The sequence below is a fragment of the Asterias amurensis genome, chromosome 6 (genome assembly GCF_032118995.1).
Source record: "Asterias amurensis chromosome 6, ASM3211899v1".
Taxonomy (NCBI): Eukaryota; Metazoa; Echinodermata; class Asteroidea; order Forcipulatida; family Asteriidae; genus Asterias; species Asterias amurensis.
The window spans coordinates 8,073,508-8,095,821 of record NC_092653.1 but is presented as its reverse complement, the minus strand read 5'-3'; the positions used below and the strand labels follow the sequence as shown (position 1 = coordinate 8,095,821).

The window sequence follows — 22,314 nt, the reverse complement described above, 5'->3', positions numbered from 1 at the left end:
TGTTGCAATCTGATCCAAATTAAATTGCATGTACCCTTTATGCAATTTGGGAGGAATTGAGTGTGTTTACACTTTTGGTGTTTGGGGATATGATATAATAGGGTAGATGATATGGTGGGTTCGAATCCCGGTCGTGACACTTGTGTCCCTGAGCAAGACACTTAAGTTGGGTGAATGAGTACCTGTGAGGTCATAGATATGGTTCTGGTGAATGATTTTAGCCGAGTAGTGCATAGTTGTACAGGCTGCTTACTCCCCCCCCCCCCCCCCCCCCCCCCTCCCCAGGAAGCGAAATTGAGGCCCAGTCAGGGGTTGTAGAACTTAGAAGGCATTACGTGGAGGTGTTTAAACCTTTGATAATGACCAGTGTTTATGACCGGTTGTGAGCGGGACAGTTTCGGCTTCATTCCTTTTGGTCGGGACGGCTGGAACAGTTGTGCCACATCACGCGATACGCGCGACGCGCACAGCAATCTTGTTATAAGGAGTTGTTTACCTGAGGACCTTAAAGGAACACGTTGCCTTGGATCGGACGAGTTGGTCTATTAAAGGCGTTTGAAACCGTTTGTTATGAAATGCATATGGTTAGAAAGATGTTTTAAAAGTAGAATATAATGATCCACACAAGTAACACTCTAAATTGCACGGTTTTCCCTTAACGTCGCGAACTATCACGGATGGCCATTTTTCAAAGCATTTTTTACACAACCATACACGAGTCAATAGGAAACTACACAACCATACACAAGTCAACGGGAAACTACACAACCATACACAAGTCAATGGGAAACTACACAACCATACACAAGTCAATTGGAAACTACACAACCATACACAAGTCAATGGGAAACTACACAACCATACACAAGTCAATGGAAAACTACACAACCCTACACAAGTCAATGGGAAACTACACAACCATACACAAGTCAATGGGAACTCACACAACCATACACAAGTCAATTGGAAACTACACAACCATACACAAGTCAATGGGAAACTTCACAACCATACACAAGTCAATGGGAAACTACAAAACCATACACAAGTCAATGGGAAACTACACAACCATACACAAGTCAATGGGGAACTACACAACCATACACAAGTCAATGGGAAACTACACAACCATACACAAGTCAATGGGAAACTACACAACCATACACAAGTCAATGGGAACTCACACAACCATACACAAGTCAATGGGAAACTATACAACCATACACAAGTCAATTGGAAACTACACAACCATACACAAGTCAATTGGAAACTACACAACCATACACAAGTCAATGGGAAAATACACAACCATGAACAAGTCAGTGGGAAACTACACAACCATACACAAGTCAATGGGAAACTACACAACCATACACACGTCAATTGGAAACTACACAACCATACACAAGTCAATGGGAAAATACACAACCATGAACAAGTCAATGGGAAAATACACAACCATACACAAGTCAATGGGAAACTACACAACCATACACAAGTCAATAGAAAACTACACAACCCTACACAAGTCAATGGGAAACTACACAACCATACACAAGTCAATGGGAAACTACACAACCATACACAAGTCAATGGGAAACTACACCACCATACACAAGTCAATGGGAAACTACACAACCATACACAAGTCAATGGGAACTACACAACCATACACAAGTCAATGGGAAACTACACAACCATACACAAGTCTATGGGAACTCACACAACCATACACAAGTCAATGGGAAACTACACAACCATACACAAGTCAATGGGAAACTACACAACCATACACAAGTCAATGGGAAACTACACAACCATACACAAGTCAATGGGGAACTACACAACCATACACAAGTCAATGGGAAACTACACAACCATACACAAGTCAATGGGAACTCACACAATCATACACAAGTCAATGGGAAACTACACAACCATACACAAGTCAATTGGAAACTACACAACCATACACAAGTCAATGGGAACTCACACAACCATACACAAGTCAATTGGAAACTACACAACCATACACAAGTCAATGGGAAACTACACAACCATACACAAGTCAATGGGAAACTACACAACCATACACAAGTCAATGGGAAACTACACAACCATACACAAGTCAATTGGAAACTACATACACAAGTCAATGGGAAACTACACAACCATACACAAGTCAATGGGGAACTACACAACCATACACAAGTCAATGGGAAACTACACAACCATACACAAGTCAATTGGAAACTACACAACCATACACAAGTCAATGGGACGCTACAGAACCATACACAAGTCATTGGGAAACTACACAACCATACACAAGTCAATGGGAACTCACACAACCATACACAAGTCAATTGGAAACTACATACACAAGTCATTGGGAAACTACACAACCATACACAAGTCAATGGGGAACTACACAACCATACACAAGTCAATGGGAAACTACACAACCATACACAACTCAATGGGAAACTACACAACCATACACAAGTCAATTGGAAACTACACAACCATACACAAGTCAATTGGAAACTACACAACCATACACGAGTCAATGGGAAACTACACAACCATACACAAGTCAACGGGAAACTACACAACCATACACAAGTCAATGGATAACTACACAACCATACACAAGTCAATTGGAAACTACACAACCATACACAAGTCAATGGGAAACTACACAACCATACACAAGTCAATGGAAAACTACACAACCCTACACAAGTCAATGGAAAACTACACAACCATACACAATCAATGGGAACTCACACAACCATACACAAGTCAATTGGAAACTACACAACCATACACAAGTCAATGGGAAACTTCACAACCATACACAAGTCAATGGGAAACTACAAAACCATACACAAGTCAATGGGAAACTACACAACCATACACAAGTCAATGGGGAACTACACAACCATACACAAGTCAATGGGAAACTACACAACCATACACAAGTCAATGGGAAACTACACAACCATACACAAGTCAATGGGAACTCACACAACCATACACAAGTCAATGGGAAACTATACAACCATACACAAGTCAATTGGAAACTACACAACCATACACAAGTCAATGGGAAACTACACAACCATACACAAGTCAATGGGAAAATACACAACCATGAACAAGTCAATGGGAAACTATACAACCATACACAAGTCAATGGGAAACTACACAACCATACACAAGTCAATTGGAAACTACACAACCATACACAAGTCAATGGGAAACTACACAACCATGAACAAGTCAATGGGAAACTACACAACCATACACAAGTCAATGGGAAACTACACAACCATACATAAGTCAATAGAAAACTACACAACCCTACACAAGTCAATGGGAAACTACACAACCATACACAAGTCAATGGGAACTCACACAACCATACACAAGTCAATTGGAAACTACATACACAAGTCAATGGGAAACTACACAACCATACACAAGTCAATGGGGAACTACACAACCATACACAAGTCAATGGGAAACTACACAACCATACACAAGTCTATGGGAACTCACACAACCATACACAAGTCAATGGGAAACTACACAACCATACACAAGTCAATGGGAAACTACACAACCATACACAAGTCAATGGGAAACTACACAACCATACACAAGTCAATGGGGAACTACACAACCATACACAAGTCAATGGGAAACTACACAACCATACACAAGTCAATGGGAACTCACACAATCATACACAAGTCAATGGGAAACTACACAACCATACACAAGTCAATTGGAAACTACACAACCATACACAAGTCAATGGGAACTCACACAACCATACACAAGTCAATTGGAAACTACACAACCATACACAAGTCAATGGGAAACTACACAACCATACACAAGTCAATGGGAAACTACACAACCATACACAAGTCAATGGGAAACTACACAACCATACACAAGTCAATGGGAAACTACACAACCATACACAAGTCAATGGGAACTCACACAACCATACACAAGTCAATTGGAAACTACATACACAAGTCAATGGGAAACTACACAACCATACACAAGTCAATGGGGAACTACACAACCATACACAAGTCAATGGGAAACTACACAACCATACACAAGTCAATGGGAAACTACACAACCATACACAAGTCAATGGGACGCTACAGAACCATACACAAGTCATTGGGAAACTACACAACCATACACAAGTCAATGATTACTCACACAACCATACACAAGTCAATTGGAAACTACATACACAAGTCATTGGGAAACTACACAACCATACACAAGTCAATGGGGAACTACACAACCATACACAAGTCAATGGGAAACTACACAACCATACACAACTCAATGGGAAACTACACAACCATACACAAGTCAATTGGAAACTACACAACCATACACAAGTCAATTGGAAACTACACAACCATACACAAGTCAATGGGAAACTACACAACCATGAACAAGTCAATGGGAAACTACACAACCATACACAAGTCAATGGGACGCTACAGAACCATACACAAGTCATTGGGAAACTACACAACCATACACAAGTCAATGGGACACTTCACAACCATACACAAGTCAATGGGAATCGACACAACCATACACAGGTCAATGGAAGACTATGCAACCATACACAAGTCAATGGGAAACTACACAACCATTAACAAGTCAATGGGAAACTATACAACCATTCACAAGTCAATGGGAATAACACAACCATACACAATTCCAGAGATGCCAAGTCCAGAGGCCAGCTATGCGTGACAAATTTCAAAGCTCAACCCCCCCCCCCCCCGAAAAAAATGCCAGTTTTAGAAGGCCTTTCGAAATCGCCGCCCAACTTTTTTTTTAATTTTCTTTAATTTTTTTTTAACAAAAAAAAATTAGAAATTTAATTGTGGACAAAAAAGTGTTCCAAAATGCATCAAAAACCTCTTCAGAATAATTACAACTAACATGAGGTACACAGAGTATGTTGATGGTTAATATGGAGGTACGACTGTGTCAGATTATTTCCTTCCAAACTAAAAAGAAAACTGACTAAAAATGATGTCCAAAAACCTCCGTTCACTTCCTCTGCCTATTGTGTCTTCGCTAGTGGAGCACATTTAACGAGTTTGCTAAAACGAATCGGAGAAAACTTGTGCGCAATAAACGTTTTGCGCTCTGCCGAATTTTTAGTTGAACCTGTTGGAAGAGCAAAAGCGTGCGCAATCTGCAAATTTGTGTTCTGTTTGTACAAAGTTTGTACCAAAAAATGATGATTCTGATAAACTGCGTGCAATCTGAAGATTGTGCAAACATTGTAGATTGCGTTTTTTTGTACACACGAGCGCGATTTGGCAATGCATGACAATAATTTTTATTTTTTTCCGGTCTAGCCCCAATGCGTGAGAAAATGGTTGCTGTGCGTGTGAGCGTGAGACAGAGCCCAAATGCGTATCACGCCTAATGCGTGAGACTTGGTAGGTCTGTGTTAGTCGACAGGGTAAAAAGAAAACCACGCAATTTCGAGGCATATTTGTGTAGATCACTGTATTCTACTTTTACAATATCTGTCTAACCATATACATTTTACAACAAACGGTTACAGAACGATTTTCAAAGACCAACTCGACAGATCCAAGGCAACGTGTTCCCCGTTTCATAGCTGGAGGGGTGTTGTGTTGAAAGAAATCATTGAACAATTATAAGTTTTGCATTTTTTTTAACTTTTTTACCAAAAAGTGTTGATGTTTTTTGACCGTAAAGGTATTTATGAATGGGAATCAAAGTGTGTTGAAGAGTATTTCAACTAGTGGTTTAAACCCGCCGAGGCTTGGTTCTTTATAATTTACCTCGACTTCGTCTCGGTAAAATTGTCAAGAACCAGGCCTCGTTGGGTTTAAACCAGTAGTTGAAAACCTCTTCACCATACATTGATTCCCGGCCCCTTATGGGTTTGTGGATTCCATGCCCGATTTTTGGCAGAAGAAGCCCCGGCCGGGGAATAGTGTGTTGCGGAGTTAGTCTGTGTGCAGGGGTGTATCCGGGGTGTTGCTCTCTCTTAGCCCCACCCCTGCCCCAATATGGGATCGAAAAACCACTAATGACTTGTAGCCTATTGTTTGTACCTACATTGAAACTAATGTAACCAATTTGAGGCTGGAAGGGCTTTATAATATTTTTGGGACCAGGCAATCTCGGTATTTTAGTTGGTATGACACTGCTCTAGAATTGCAAAGGTCGTGGGTTTGAATCCCACCCTAGGAGTATTATATGCCTGTTTTTTTTTTCCACAGAGCTCGGGAAATTACTGTGTGCTTACACACATCGGTTCTTTATTGCAATTTCAGCCTGAAAACTACAAAAAAAATTGCAGTCATGATTATAAGTCTGTCTGTAGTTCGGGGCTGCAAGCAGTCTTACATTTTCAAGATAAACAGTTTGAAAGGTCAGTTGATTTTAAGATGTACTGACAATGAAGAAATTATAATCGAAAAAAAAAGATTTTACGTTTTCATTCATTATGGTATACATTTTTAATTACAAGACAAAGTTTCTAGAACTGGATAACTGGTTCATTCAAGTTCACCATTATGGAAATACTTCTCCATGCTATGAGTCTAGTTGTTAATTTTTGTTTGAAAAAGACAAGTTATATGTCTATAAGAACAGCAGAAAATGTTAGCTAAACCCTAAACTGGCTTTCTTTTATACTGAACGAGTAAAACGTGGCCTAAACAAGGTCATTGACTGAACCGAAGATTGTTTACAGCAGTTTGTGACCCGCCTCTTTTTGCTATTTACCTTATAACAAAAAAAGTATTTCCGAACAAAAAAAAGACACTCGCTGGATTTGGCAGAACTGGTTGAGACTGGCTTTTTGTGAGTGGGGGGGGGGGGGGGGGGTGAATGAGGCCTCGTAGGATATTGTGAGCAACCAATTGCTGATAAAAACAGGTGGAATTGACCAATGAGCACACTCTATTTAAAATGTGTGTGGGTGGGGCTTGGATACAATGCCTAAAGCCATGTGCTTACGTGCAAAAGACAGTCCATTGTATGTAAGGTAGAACGTTAGGTTTTTATTTCAAACACATCAATTGGAAGCAAGACAAAAAATATGTATACATATAACAGGTTTCCAAAAGCAGTCTCAAGTGAACTCATTATAAACGATCTGAAGTGACAGTCAAAAATATCACCTTCTCTCCCATTAAACATAATTTCTGTAATTAATTTGCTTAAAAATTAGCCTGTGTACTGACCCAATTAGCCCATTTATAGAAAGGAAAGAGGAGAATAAAAACAGGGGGTGCCTATCCGAAGCACGTTTATGACAGGAAAAAAATTCCCAAAGTGGATATATTTTCTCCATAAAACAAAAATTATAGGCATGCGCGTCTCCCTCCCCCTCAAAATGTTTGTCGCTACACCCCCGGAGAAAATAATTTCAACCATCCAAGATTGCGACATTCTAGTCAACAAAGTCAAATCTGTGCATTCATTGGACTGGGGTCATTTAGGAATGTCACTTCATAGTCTTGGTTCCAAGACCATTGGTGTTGCGCGGTCACACACAACCAACGTTCCGATTATGCACGGCAAAAACTGTCCACGCTTGTAATGAATGAACGCTAGCGGGCGCTGTTTCTCTGATTTACGGATCTCACCATGTCCTGTGCTCACCATGGTCTTGGATATTTGCAAATTGAAGGCGTGGCCAGACTATGTAAATTACTTTTAATGTATGCAATATTCATATCACGTGACGAATTGAAGATGACTATTCAAACTAGATCGAGTCAAAGGTCAATATGATCGGCGGTCTATTTTTAATAATCTTTGTTTAAAGAGTGATTCCGTGGTCATTATAGGCCTATTAAAAGGAAAACAGTGAAATTTTAAGTATAGGTACCTATTCAGATTATGGATACGTGACGATTTGAAATCGTAAATAATGGTCAAAAATCGAACGTAAAATTAGCATTCAGAGAGTCCGTGTATCGGACCATAGAGTAAGATCTCTTACTCTATGATCGGACGCTGTATGGCCCCACGGCGTGGAGCAATCGGAACGTGAAATAAGCCTTGTGGAATATCACGTACCGCCCATGCCGTGTCTCGTGGGGGTTGGAGGTGTTACATCCCAGGTGCTATGAACTCCCAGCTTGCGGGTATCGAATCCGTTGTTTCTTATGATCGCAACGTTCCAATATGCTCCATTTTAATTCATGGCCCCTAATTTCTTTTTGTTATGAGTTTTCAGGTAATTTTGATGATGTCAAAACGTAGGAATATCGCATATTGTTATATTGACAGTGTTATTGTGTGAGTAGCTTAAAAAAATTATGAGAATTTTTTATAAAAGGTTTAAATAAAAATAATGCTAAAACAAAATTCCCTCAAAGCATAATTTTGTCAAACAAAGTATTATTTTTTTAATTCTGTGAATGAAGAGTTATTTTTGAGGTAATGATTAAACTGGGCAACTAGTGGAATTTAATGACCTGACTATTCGCCTCAAATAACTGGGAGTTGAATAGCAGTAGTCGCCGCTGGACAAGCAATCAAAACTCGAAATTTCTCATGAGTTATTCCAAAAGATATTGTTACGACTACATTAAAAAAAAATGTTATATGGTTACGTTCCAAGCTACGCAGCTACTCGGCTACGTTTACGTTCCAAGATACGCTTAGGTCTACGTTCCTTCAAGTTACACTATAATATCAAAAGGTATGTTTTCAAGCCCGAGTCAAGCTATGCTTACATTCCAAGATACGCAGCTACGTTTACGTTCCAAGATACGCATATAGGTCTACGTTCCTTCAAGTTACACTATAATATCAAAAAGTACACTTCCAAGCCCGAGTCAAGCTATGCCTACGTTCAAAGATACGCAGCTGCGTTTATGTTCCAAGATGCTACACTTCAGTCCAAGATATGCTTACGTTCCAAAAGATGTCAACGTTCCAAGCTACACAGCTACTCAGCTGCGCTTACAGATCTGCTTACGTTCCTTCAAGTTACGCCATAATATCAAAAGGTACGCTTTCAATCCCATGTCAAGTTACGCTTACGTTCCAAGATACGCAGCTACGAATTATGTTCCAAGATATGCTTACGCTCCACCAAAAGATACTGTTACGTTCCAAGCTACGCAGCTACTCAGCTACGCTTATACACTCCAAGATACTAATAGGTTACGCTACAATATCAAAAAGTACGCTTTCAATCCCGAGTCAAGCTACGCTTACGTTCCAAGATATGCAGCTATGGTTACGTTTCAAAATACGTTCTCACAAAGACGCTTTTGAATCCCTCAAGATTTCCTTCCCCCAAGATTAAAAAACTTTCACTGTGAATAACACTACAGGGCCCACCAGTTAATATCTGTTTGGCAGAAAATACTGTACAAAATTTCTTTACTATCCAAAAATTTACTTGGGCACTACAAAATTTCAAATTTAATAAAAAATTGGCTGGCAACCAGTTTCTGCTAAGCAATACTATTTTGTGCTAACTATAAGCAAATGGTTTAGCCAATACAGGCTTCATCAGTGTGGGCCCTGGCACGTCGGGAGCATAACGCCACGATCGCATTTCAAGCTGCATATCATGGCAATGCAGGTGTCTGGATCTGGACATTATACACAGAAATGTTTGTGCTGGTACCACAAACCTTTCTTTATCGTATTTCCACCCTGTGTCAAAGTTTCAAATCCTACTGATCTGGACATTATTATACTCCGATAAAAACATATATACCCACACACAGAGTAAAGCAAAAGTCATGCAACGGAATTACTGCATGCATTGTACACTACATGCACAACACTGATGAATTATTCATGAGCCAACCGCAACGCAGCCTCTGATTGGCTCCACCGGAAAGTCGGGGGAGATTTGCCGAAAAACAATAAAAAAGTTAAGACCCGTCGTTGCAAATATTCAAGACCATGGTGAGATCTAAATCAGAGAAACAGAGCGCCCGCTAGCGTTCGTTCATTACAAGCGTGGACAGTTTTTGCCGTGCCATCGGAACGTTGGTTGTGTGTGACCGCGCAACACCAATGGTCTTGGGACCAAGACTAGTCACTTCATTGAATATCTCTTTATTGTTATGCAGATTCTAAGGAGTTATGCGCTTTTTTTTGAGACACTATAATATTGCAGCCAGTAAATTAAACCGCATGGCCATTCTCGCCGTGTCGCGCAGTGGAGCAGCAGGCCGTACCTCTCGGCTCCTGGACGTCGCGTTTTCTGATGAACTTTTCCTGTAAATTTGTCGATAGTCTTACCCAGGCCAGTCATGTGCATTTAGAAATAATTCGACAATAACTGTTGCACGTTTAGTACCAATGTGGCCAACTTTTGAAGTAGGTCTACAAGATAGAAAGTCATGAACCTAGTGCATTTTTTGTTGGTCACTGGCATGGCCAGAAAGTTTTTACTAAAAATTGCAGTCTTCAATACACCATTCACTGTTGGAGTTAATTTTTAGACTTCAACGAAGTTAGCAATATTAATGCTCCGACTACAGACGTTGAAAGCAAACTGACTTTATAAACTTCAAAATGTCTGTGAGTGGCTGGGGGCTTCGCTGAATTGCCGTAGACTGCACTAGTGAAAAATGTCACAACTAAAGCTGAACATATCGAATCAACGACATCTTGTTGAGGTAAGCTTGGGAATTAAATGGAGCGGGGCGGGGCTCTGCCGAAACAGCCTTTTTCGTCTGTGAAAAAAATGTTTTGTTCATAGAACAAGTTGTATGATGACCACGTGTGTATGGCCATTGGGAATCTTTGGTAAAAGTGAGGTAGAGAGTTTCATTCATCAAAAATTTTACACAGATATGGGGGAAAAGTTTCATGGGCCCTGGAGAACAGTTCGTTGAAAATGGAGTGTCCCTGGTTACATAGGACAAAGTAATTTTGCTTTCCACTCTGTTTAATATTTTTCTTCTGATTTCTTCAAATTTCCCCCACTGTTTGGCCTGAATTTGGCACGCAGTTACCCCGTGGTTTGTTCAAATTCGTATCCCATGAACTATATGACAAATAGTTCAGGGAATTAATATTTGCTCCATTTTGAGGATATAACCAAAGTTATTTCTCTTCTTTTATTCACAATATTAGAAATTTAAGCTGGTTTGTGTAGTGTTTAGGTCATTTGTTTTATTAATACAATTAGCTATTTACCAAACAAATAGTTGTCAATTATTTGGAGGGAACAAAATAATTAATTATTTTTTTCTTCTTCATGCTATGCCTGAAATCTTTGTTTTCTCTGAAGTTTGGAAGGCCCCCAATCCAACCCCCTTGAGTCGTGCTCATAAATGAACATGACATTGTCATACAGGGTTTGAATTATATCAGTTATTTATAGTGTAGGGGTCGAAATTGCCACTAGCCCGCTAGCCCGGGACTACCAGATTTACAGCCGGGCTACTGATTTTTCCAGTTTGATAGCCCGACGGGCTAGTGGAAAAACAATGCAAAAAATCATCATTACAAACAACAAAGAACTGTGCTATGGTGTATTGTAAAGTTTAAGCCGTGACTCGAGACATAATGTGTCTTTCGGGCTACCAAAATCTCATCAGGGCTACTAAAAATTATTGGTTACTAGCCCTGCTGACTACCATGAAAATACACTTAATTTCGACCCCTGTAGTGTATATCACTATCAGTTGAAACATTTTTTGTTGTCCATGACTCGATTATTTTTTACAGTATCTTCTGGTTTAAACCTAGAAGTTCATAAAGCATTTTGATATGAAGTAATTTGTAAAATTTAAATCCACAGTAACATTAAATTTCTAAATATATTTGGTTTGCGGTAACACCATGTGTGTATCTACTTGTGTGTATCTACTTACCTGGCAAGTAGATACAAACATGGCGTTACTGCAAACCAAATACATTATTGATACCTCACCATGCAATGCCTCAAATCCTTTATTAAATTTGTAGTTATAGACCTAATAAACTATAATTTAGACTTAAAATCTACCCCTTTAAACTTAATTGACGTATTTAGTGGTTGTTCTCTCAGTTCAGAGACGGCAAATGGCAGGTTGCTGTAAGCAATGGGTGGAGACATTTCAATGGACTGTAACCTGAAGACGGCTGTTGAAGATCTGAACCTTGCAGACATGGATGTACATCGAAGGTCGCCAATAGGGCTGAGGTAAGGAAAACTTGGAAATCCGAAAACTTGGTAATGAGCAATGGAGAACTGTTGATAGTATAAAAAGTTATGAGAAATGGCTTCTTCTGGAGTAGTGTTTTCAAGAAAGAGGTAAATTCTCGCGCATATATTATTATCTGATACCAGTAAAAGGACTTTTAAGTCTGAAGACCTTTTCAGGTATCTGACATCATTTGTGCAAGAGCGTTTTTTTTTTTTTTAATTACTGTCTTGCAACTTCGACGACCAAAATAAATGCGTAAAAATGTTCGCAGTTTTGTTATTTTATGCACAATGTGGGGAACACCAAGTAAAAGCACTGGTCTTTGACAACATGCCAGTCCAGTGATTTAAGGTTAACTTTTGCCATTCACCCTTTGTTAAATGTTGGAATTTGTTTTATCTTATTTCTTATTTTAGACAACGTAGCCAGATCGCTGTTGAAGATCTATGGATGTGGTATGGGAGTTGAAGATCTATGGATATGTGGTTTGTGGACGTACATTGGAGATCACCAAAGGACCAAGGTAAAAACAGCTGTGCAATCCGACCTCCACTGGTTTTAAGTCCATTTTTTGTGATTCACCTCCGGAAAACATTTTGGACTTTTTTCCCCTTAATTTTTTTTTTTTTAACTGGCAGCAAATGCAATCTTGTAAATTTAAACTCCACTGCTTTAAAATTTGCTTACGAATCACCCCTTGGATACATCAACAATATTTGTTTATCTCTTGACTGGCAGTAAATGCAATCTAGTAGTTTGTAAGGAGACACCATGTACTTTATAAAATAAACTCTATTTACTTTAATTCCTGTACAACTGTCAACAAATTTGTATCTGTTTGCTCAAGATAAATATATAAATTGAATATAAATTGCACACACAACTCTTACGATTAAAAACTATAGAGCAAATCACTGACCTTTCTAAATAAAAAAGAAACAAGTCACATTGATAAAGCACAATAGTGGAGGTCGGATAATGCAAGTTGACCCAAATCAAGACCAAGACAAGATGAAGACTGCAAAGAGTAAGAGAAGATCTAACCCGTTCTCTTGCAGAGTCCCACCCCTCGTACCACCCCTTCCCCTCTATGCGTTGCTCTGCGATCTTGTTGATGTTGTCCTTGCTTGTAGATCTTTCAAGGTGACCTTAGAGTTTCTTGGCATTTCTTGATGTGCATATTGGTCGAAGCCAATGATGCTTTTTAGTTAGTAGACTAGTCTTACTGGAAATTTATGGTGGGGTTGATACTTCAAGTCGTCAGTTGTCATGTTTATTTATAATTGTCATGATTTTACATTTTAAATTATAGTGTAACATTTAGAAAGAAAAATACTAAGCTAAAGTAAAACTTTGTACTTACAAATTTTAAGTTAATCTTCTAAAACCATGAGAATTTTTTTTTTCAATGTAAAGCAGAAAATAAAAATTGAAAAAAAAGAGATTCTGCACTTTTCCCTCAGCTGCAGTGCTTTATTGTGTTTTGTGAGCACAAAACCGAACACCATAAGTATTATAAAGAAATCATGTGGTTAAATAATTAAGTCCAGCCTCCATTCATTTGATGTTAATGTTTGATTTAGGAGTTTTTTAAATAGATAATTTAGACCTGCTAAATTAATATTTACATATTCCTAATATCACCATTACATCAATTTTGAATGTGAATTTTCAACCAGTTGAGTCATTTTCTAGAAAATTTAGATATTATGACCAAAATATTAAGCAAACAACATAGCTGTAGCTTTTGCCCAATAGCTAGATCAAAGTTCAAATGTAATGAACAAGAGGGGGGGGGGGGCTTGAAGCAATAAGCACATAAAAAAAAATGTAGTCTCAAAATAAAAAAAACCTTTATGTTAAAGATTATTGCAAATAACTCCCCAAAACCACTTACTTCGGAGCGAGCGCAGCAAAAAAATTAATAAAAAAAATCTGAAGAAGACAAGAGAGAAAAAAGGAGGGGTTTAAAGAGCAGTTCAACCATTGGAGAAAGATGCCAGTGATGTCTAGGTTTGTATGGTGGTTTGTATGAATGGTTAGATAGTATAGGTATAGAGTAGGATAGGCCTAGAGATAAGACTAACGCTCTCTAACAACAGACTTACTGGCTTTTGGTAAAGTATAAGGTGTGACTGGTGTAGTTCTTAGTCTTGATTCTAAGAAACTAAATCTTGAAGCAAAACTAACAGCTACCCAGTCGCCAGTAAAGCCACAACCCGAGTAGATGTCCCTGATGAGTGACTGGAAGCAAGTGAGGTCTGGTGTTTGCAGCAATGGTTAAGTATAAGAGGTGAAGTATTGCGGTAGCTGGGGAAGCTAACCGTTCTTTTCCACAGCGATTAATAAAGCCCGGTTCATACTTCCTGCAGCGCAAAAACCAGAGTTGTGACGTCAAATTTGTATCGCATTCGCATTTGCATTTGCATTTGCAGGAAGTATAAACCGGGCTTAACGATTCTCTCAACATGCTAACCTTGTTTTTTATTGGGTTTTTTTCCACAGTCTGTTACCTGTTATTGCTAAATTGATGAAGTGGCAAGCAATTGTGTACAGATGGCAGCTCTGGGACACCATAGATGACATTGGTTTGGTAAAGTATTGGGGTTATGTCAGGTAAAGTATGTGGTGAATCCAACTTTTGTGACCAAAATGCTAAAACATCAAGTTATTTTTCTTCCAAAATGCAGATCGTGTTTTCTTCTTGTGGCTGAAGTCTCAGAACTGAGCTGAGGTGGTGCCTACTAGCAGAGACTGTCAAGCAATTTGGTAACGTATCGAGTTACGAGTGCTGAAGAAACTAGAAGTTTATTTTAACAACGACTCATTCAAGAAATGTGGAGGATCAGAGAAAGATCTACATCATTTAATTGATAACTTTAGGATCTCTCCATAGTTGTATAACCAGCTGTCAAAAGCTTGTATCATTTGAGGTTTTATAAAAGCAAGCATGAACGACCAGCCACCAATCAAGCAGTAAAACAAACCGAAGACGTGGTTAACTTTTGTGTGTCTTTGTATACACTCAAAACTAATTGAAGTTCATCCTGAAACAAGATGTCAGCTCCTTTTGTAAATACATGAATCTAAAAATATCTGTGACTCAAGTAGGATTTGAAACTTTGTATGATGGAAATACGATACGGAAAGGTTTGCGGCAACACCATGTTATGATTAATAATAATAATAATAATAATAATAAGACTTGTAATGCGCACATATCCACCCTGCTGGGTGTTCAAGGCGCAGATTATCTCTAAATGCTTTCTCAAGAAGACAATCGGAGCATACTGATCGAAATGTCGAGTTGAAACCAACTGTTCTTTTCAGAACCAATTCATTTAGAGATAGTCATTACATGGTGCTACCGCAAACCTTTCCATGTATGTGACTTTACTAAAATTTTCCCTCTGTTTCAGTCAGCTAAGAAGTTGTGGCTACAACCAGACCTGTTTGCGGCATTGCTGGAGGATACTGGGTGTATAGGAGTCAACAACAGACCTCTCGGTAAGGTAGACAAAATTATTATTTTTGTTTGCCCATCATCACTCAGTACTTTCCCGAGTCCTGTGAACAAATATCACAGGCATGTTACTCGGGTGTGATTCGAACCCACGACCCTTGTAATTCTAGAGCAGTGTCTTACCACTAGACTACCGAGGTTGCCCGGTTCTAGAGGCAGTCTCGGTTGTCTAGTTGGTATCGAGTATACATTGCTGACACACATCAGTGGATGGGTTAAAAAAAAAAAAAAAAAATCTTTTTTCCTGATGCCTGTTTAACATCTTCTTAGACAAAATTCAATCAAAATTTGTCTTTAAAGAGAAGTCTTTTCCATTTTTTTTTTGCAAAGGATCAGTTGTTATAATGTGTCAGAATAAGCACCCCATGAAGGTTTCAAATAATTGATTTGAAAGAATCCATTTATTCCCATTCTTAGTTTGCAATAAACACCACACAACTTTCATTAAAAAGAGGTCAAGATTTTCAGAAGAAAAACAAATACACAAGCAGAAAAATATAACCTGGAGTGTTGTATTCATGTTCACTGACTTGAAGAAGTAACCAGGAGCCAGGGAGAATTTTCTTGCACATGCTCTTATACATTCAGACTTGAAGACACTGGACACTATTGGTAATTGTCAGAGACCAGTCTGTTCAATTGGTGTATCTCAACATATGCACAAAGTAACAAACCTGTGAAAATTTGAACTCATTTTTGGTCATCGAAGTTGCGAGATGATAATTGAAGAAATAACACCCTTGACACCAAGTTGTGTGCTTTCAGATGGTTGATTCCGAGACCTCAAAATCTAATTCTGAGGTCTCGACATTAAAATATTGAAGTGGAAAATTATTTCTTTCTTGTACACTCCTCTACTGCAGAGGGAGCCATTTCTCACAAAGTTTTATACTATCAACAGCTCTCCATTGATCGTTAACAAGTAGTTTGTAATGCAAACAACTATTTTGAGTAATTACTAAAAGTGTCCAGTGTCTTTAACTATTCCTCAGAACAACTGATACTTGTTATTACAAGAGTTTGTCAAACTTCATCTTTAAATATGGTTTATTTTGTACAGCAGATTTGTATGATGACCTTGAAGATGACGTATCCAATCTTGAGGCTTATCAGCGCTTTTTGGATCGGGTGCCACCAGCTGTAGAAGAATTCTCCGCTCCAAGTTCACGCAACCTAGAGATGTTGAGGCCAACCACTGCTGTTTGGACAGGTGCATAAAGTTTCAAAAACATCTTGTTGGTAAAATAAATTGTCGATTCTGAAACTTATGTCTGACATATGGTTCATCCTAAAAATTTGGTGAAGGACTTTTAAAAGGGCTTTTAAAAGTTTCAGAATGAGCAATTCATAAGGTTTCATTAATTTGATTTTGAAAAAAAAAAAATCAATTTATCTATTGTTTGCAATAAACTCATCAACCAACAAACTAACTGGTGGAAAACTTCATTAAAAGGAGGTCAGGTTTTCAGAACAAAAATTCACAGACGCAACAGAAAAACAAAACTTCAAAACTGTTGTGCCATGTTGTGTCATGGTGTGGGTGCATGATTGTGATTTGAAGAACTGATTGGAGCAGAAGAGAATTTTCTTGGATTTGTAACTAAAACATTCATCAGAACAACTGGTACTTGTATTGAAAGAGTTTATTCAATTTAATCTTTGAAAGTTAAACCTTTTCTACCACAGATTGTGATCAAGACATTGGAGAAGACAAACATCCAATCTTGGGGCTTTGTGGACTGTGTACCACCAACTGAAGAACTGTCTAGATGATTCTCAACTACAAGTCTAACCATTCCAGTGACATCGATATATCAAGGCCAACCAACGCCTGCAAAGAGTCAAGAACAAACTACTTGGTATGTTTGAAAAGAGGATTCTAAAACTTGTCTTCAAAGATAAGGTTCATCCTACAAATATGGCAAAGGAGTTCGTTTCAGAATTGGAACCATTAAAGGTTTCATTAGTTTTAGTTTTGAAAGAGTACATTCATTCCCATCCTTCTGTTGGAAAATTTCATTAAAAGATCAAGTTTTTCAGAAAAGATTTTTAAAAACCCAGAAAAACATAACCTAGAATGTTGTTTCATTTATGTGTGCATGCTCAATGCGTTAAACTGACAGCAACTTTCAGACCTATTCCTTGGAACAAATGAAAATATTACATTAAACTTAATGGGTTTATTAATTTTTGATTTTGTTTCTGCCACAGACTGAGATGCTAAGAGACTGAGAAGGACCGTGTCAATTCAGACTTGATGACTCTCCACTGCAAGTCCAACTTTTCATGTGGCAGAGGGATGTTGAGGCTAACCATCGCTTTTGAGACGTTTGCAAAGAGTCAACAAAAGAACACTTGGTAGGTTTTAAAAAAAAGAAGATTTTAAATCTAATCTTTGAAGAAAAAGTTCATCTTGCAAATTTGGCAAGAAGATTTTTTTCAGAAGCACCTTTGGAGGTTTCAAATCGTCAACTTGAATGTTTACATTCATTCCTATTCTATAGTGTGCAATTAACACACCATGCAACTGGTGGAAAACTTCAATACAATGAGGTCAAGTTTTTCAGAAAAAAAAAGAAGAAAAAAAAAAAGAAGAAAAAACTTCCCTGTTGTGTGTGCTTGATAACTGATTAGAGCTGGAGGATGGTTTTCTTGCACATTGCTAGCATTCAAACTCCTTAGAACAACTGATACATTCGGGTGGGACAATTGGCTTGTGCGTAAAGCGCTCGCCTCTCAAGAAGGTGACCCCGGTTCGATTCCTGGCTAGGGCCATATGTTGAGTTGTGCGTTGGTTCTCTGCTGTGCCACGAGGGTTTTCCAGACCATCCGGATTTCCTCCCTCGAGAAAAATCAAACACTTGGCTGTGCTCCGTGGTCATATTGGGTTGATGTGGCTGGCAGCCAGAGGCACCCTTGCATGCCTGCTTCTCAAACACGTTGTAGCGTATCCTTCACAATTCAGCTCTTAGCTGCGAGAAAGGATGATAAGCCCCCCAAATTTTTATTATATTATTATTATACTTAATCAGTTCATCAGCATTCATCTTGAATTTTGTTTATTTTCTTCTGCAGTTTGAGATGTAGAGACGACATATCCAATCTTGAACCCTAACCAACACTTTTTGGACTGTGTACCACCAGCTGAAGAAGGACTGTGTCAATTCAAGACAGACATGACTCCCCACTACAAGTTCTAGAGACACTAGAGGGATCTTGAGGATAACCAACGCTTTTTGGGCCATATGAATCAATCGGAAGAAGAACTGTGTAAAGTTTAGCCAGATGGCTCTCTCCTCGGGTTCAACAGTTCAAGTGACTTTGGGATGTTTTAAGGCTAACTACCACTTATTGGACTGTGTGCTAGCCTCAATAACGACTCTCCGTACAGGTTTAACTGTTCATGTTACATAGGGATGGTGAGGCTACAACCAACGCTCTAAGGATTGTGCGCCACCAGAAAGACGATGTCTGGTCTAACTTAGCTGACACTCCACTGCAATTATGTAATTGTTCAAATGACGCGAAGATGTTTCAACTTGTACTTTTCGAATTGTCACCGAATGAAGAAAGACTGTTGGGAGCTAGATAACTCCCCATAAACTGAAACAAAATGGACCATGATGACACCTTACTGTATGAAGACACTCTGAGGAGAAGACCCTCTTTGGCCATATCTGAATGAGTGGCTGTGGCTGGCTGTGGCTGTTGCTATGGAACTCATATTATGCTTAAACATAAGGCGACCAAGCCACATCTGCAGCCACTAATTCAGATACAGTCTTAGTTTTTGTTAACTCTAAAGGCTTTTCTTGAATCCATCAAAATCCAACATCATATTGTACAAGAAGCTTTAATTGATACTCACATTAATTGATTCAGTAAAATTGGCATGCCCGCCCAAGCATTTTTGACTTATGATTGAGAGACAAAAATGCAAGTACAATACCCTTTGGATTTTGATGGTGTCAAAGAAGTAGGAATGCAACTCCAAAGATTGTATATACTTTTGTGTTGAGTAACAAACAAAAGATCACATCAGGGCCCAATTTCATAAAGCTGCTTAAGGAAAAAATATTGCTTAAAAATTTTCTGAGGATTGTAACATGATAGTGTGGCTGCTGATAATCTTATTCTGCTAAGCGTGATTTTGTTATGCTTAGCTAATTTGGGTGCTTAAGTAGCTCTATGAAAATTGGGCCCTGATGGTAGTTGTGTAAATTAGATGTGTTTATTCAAAAAACTTGTTAACTAGAAATTAATGAAAATGTAAACAATTAAAAAAGATTGCAAGAAAATTAAACCAAACTTAAGTCAACAAAATTGATCGCAGACATGTTTGAAATCGTTGCATGAAAATCTTGGGTTTACTTATAATATTTGAGTATTGAACAATTTTAAAATAACTTGTTTTAAGAGGTAGAAAACCTTTATCTATACCAGTGAGGTAAAATGTACATATTGCTCAATAAAAATAATTCAAAGATGTGTGGGAGTTTTAAAAGTATTTGAGCACAAAATAGACAGAATGCTTGTTTTAGCAAAATTCGCGAGCAGGACTCAACAAACCATGGCAAAAATCACAATACCATGGCTTGGTTTCACAAAGAGCTAAGATTGATCATATCAATCCCAACTGCTAACCAAAGTTTGATTCAACAATACAAATCACTATGGTTATAATATATTGACAACTCGTCTTAAGATGAATCTTGGGTGTTTTGTGAAACCAAGCCCAGTTCTCTTCACCCTAACTAATACTTTAAAACTTCAAACTTAACACTTTAACTTAACCCTTGCACTTAAACCGTAACAAATTAATACTCGCCATATTTCATTATTAACACCTAACCCTCAGCACCCATCGCTATTTAGTCTGCGTATTCGCCATATTTCATTATTAACACCTAACCCTCAGCACCCATCGCTATTTAGTCTGCGTATTCAATAACGTAAAAAAAATTGTTATAGAACATGCATTCTGTCTACAAGTGCTAAAAAAACAGCTTTTATAGTGCAGTTAATTTAAATTGCATTGATTCAATGAACATAACAAGATGGCCACTCAATTATGAAAAAGGGTCTATTGCAATATCAGTAACTAATGTCAAGTCTGAGATTTGTTATAACAATAAAACATATTTGTTTATTTTGTTTAATGCTTGTAATGTTTATTCAAATTATTATGCAGGGAACAATTTCACTGTTATCAGGCAAAATGTGCAGTAACCACAGAGACTGAACATGTGTTGTCACACTGAATGTTACATATTAATGTAATTACTAAAATTAGCAAAATTTCGATTTTGTTTAGTAGCAACTGCTGCATTCCGGTAACATTTTGAAGCTGTAGAAGTGAAATTGTTTCAGTGGTGCGCAGTGCATGTGTACATACTTGCCGAGTGAGTGGTCTGTAACATCCAACTCAATTCTGTGGGTCCAATTTCATAGAGCTGCTTAAGCGGAAAACATTGCTTATAGGCAGGGAACCAGCGGCACACACTGTGCATATGACATGATACTTCCACTGGTAACCCTTTTCCAGTTAGCAAAATTGATGGATGGTTAGTTAAATTTTGTGCTTTAAGCAGCTCTATTTGTTGCTGCATTCTCGGGAAAAAAAAATTGAGGTGGTTTCAGGAATGCTTTTAGGCCCAAGGACAGAGTTAGAAATTGACTAGATTTTAAGGCGCATAATAAATGCCAATATTATGAAACTGATGTGTTACGCTATTTTTAATTTTTTAAATGTAGTTATTTTTCTATTCAATTATTGTTTTAAAGTGTTGAGACATGTTTTCAGGAGGCCGTAAAGGATGATTAAATGTCATAGCGCATAATAAACGCCAATATGGTGCAAATGATGTGTTACTTTTATGTTTTATTTTAAAATGAAGATATTTTTTTTATTCAAGTTTATTGTACAATGAATTCATTGCCATATGGTGGACACTATAGGAGTGCACTGTGTGGTTTGGGTGTCTCTATCAGACCGATTTACCCAAACCTTACAGTAATATAGTATTGTGCTGACCATATCTCAAAAGTTCCTTAAGGTCTTACCCTTTGTTCAGTATTTTTTCAATATTTGACTGAAATTTGATAAGTATGCTGGACTTAGGCCGACCCCTCGTTGAGTATTTGTTCAATATTTGACTCAAATTTTGTAAAAATGATCAACTAACCCCTTGTTGAGTATTTTTTATAATATTTGACTCAAATATGATTTAAAATGCTGGACCTACCCCTTGTTGAGTATTTTTTTCAATATTTGACTCAAATATGATAAAAATGCTGGACTTACCCCTTGTTGAGTATTTTTTCAATATTTGATTCAAATTTGATTAAAATGCTGAACTTATTACTAAAATTTGATAAAAATGCTGGACCTACCCCTTGTTGAGTATTTTTTCAATATTTGACTCAAATTTGATGAAAAATGCTGGTCTAAACCCTTATTGAGAATTTGTTCCATTTGCCTCAATATTGATAAAAATGCTGAACTTACCCCTTGTTGACTATTCTTTTCAATATTTGATGATAAAAATGCTGGACTAACCCCTTGTTGAG

General features: G+C 38.0%; 2 long non-coding RNA genes across 2 annotated transcripts; both read left to right on the top strand.

Moving 5' to 3' along the window:
- The first annotated feature begins 10,241 nt into the window (after positions 1–10,241).
- On the top strand, positions 10,242–12,802 carry LOC139939188 (uncharacterized). Its single transcript, XR_011786273.1, has 3 exons — positions 10,242–10,703; positions 12,083–12,217; positions 12,638–12,802. It is a non-coding gene; the product is annotated as an uncharacterized lncRNA (long non-coding RNA).
- A 4,654-nt stretch (positions 12,803–17,456) lies between these two features.
- On the top strand, positions 17,457–21,554 carry LOC139938749 (uncharacterized). The gene is made up of 3 exons (XR_011786193.1): positions 17,457–17,603; positions 17,956–18,102; positions 18,820–21,554. It is a non-coding gene; the product is annotated as an uncharacterized lncRNA (long non-coding RNA).
- The last annotated feature ends 760 nt before the right edge of the window (positions 21,555–22,314 follow it).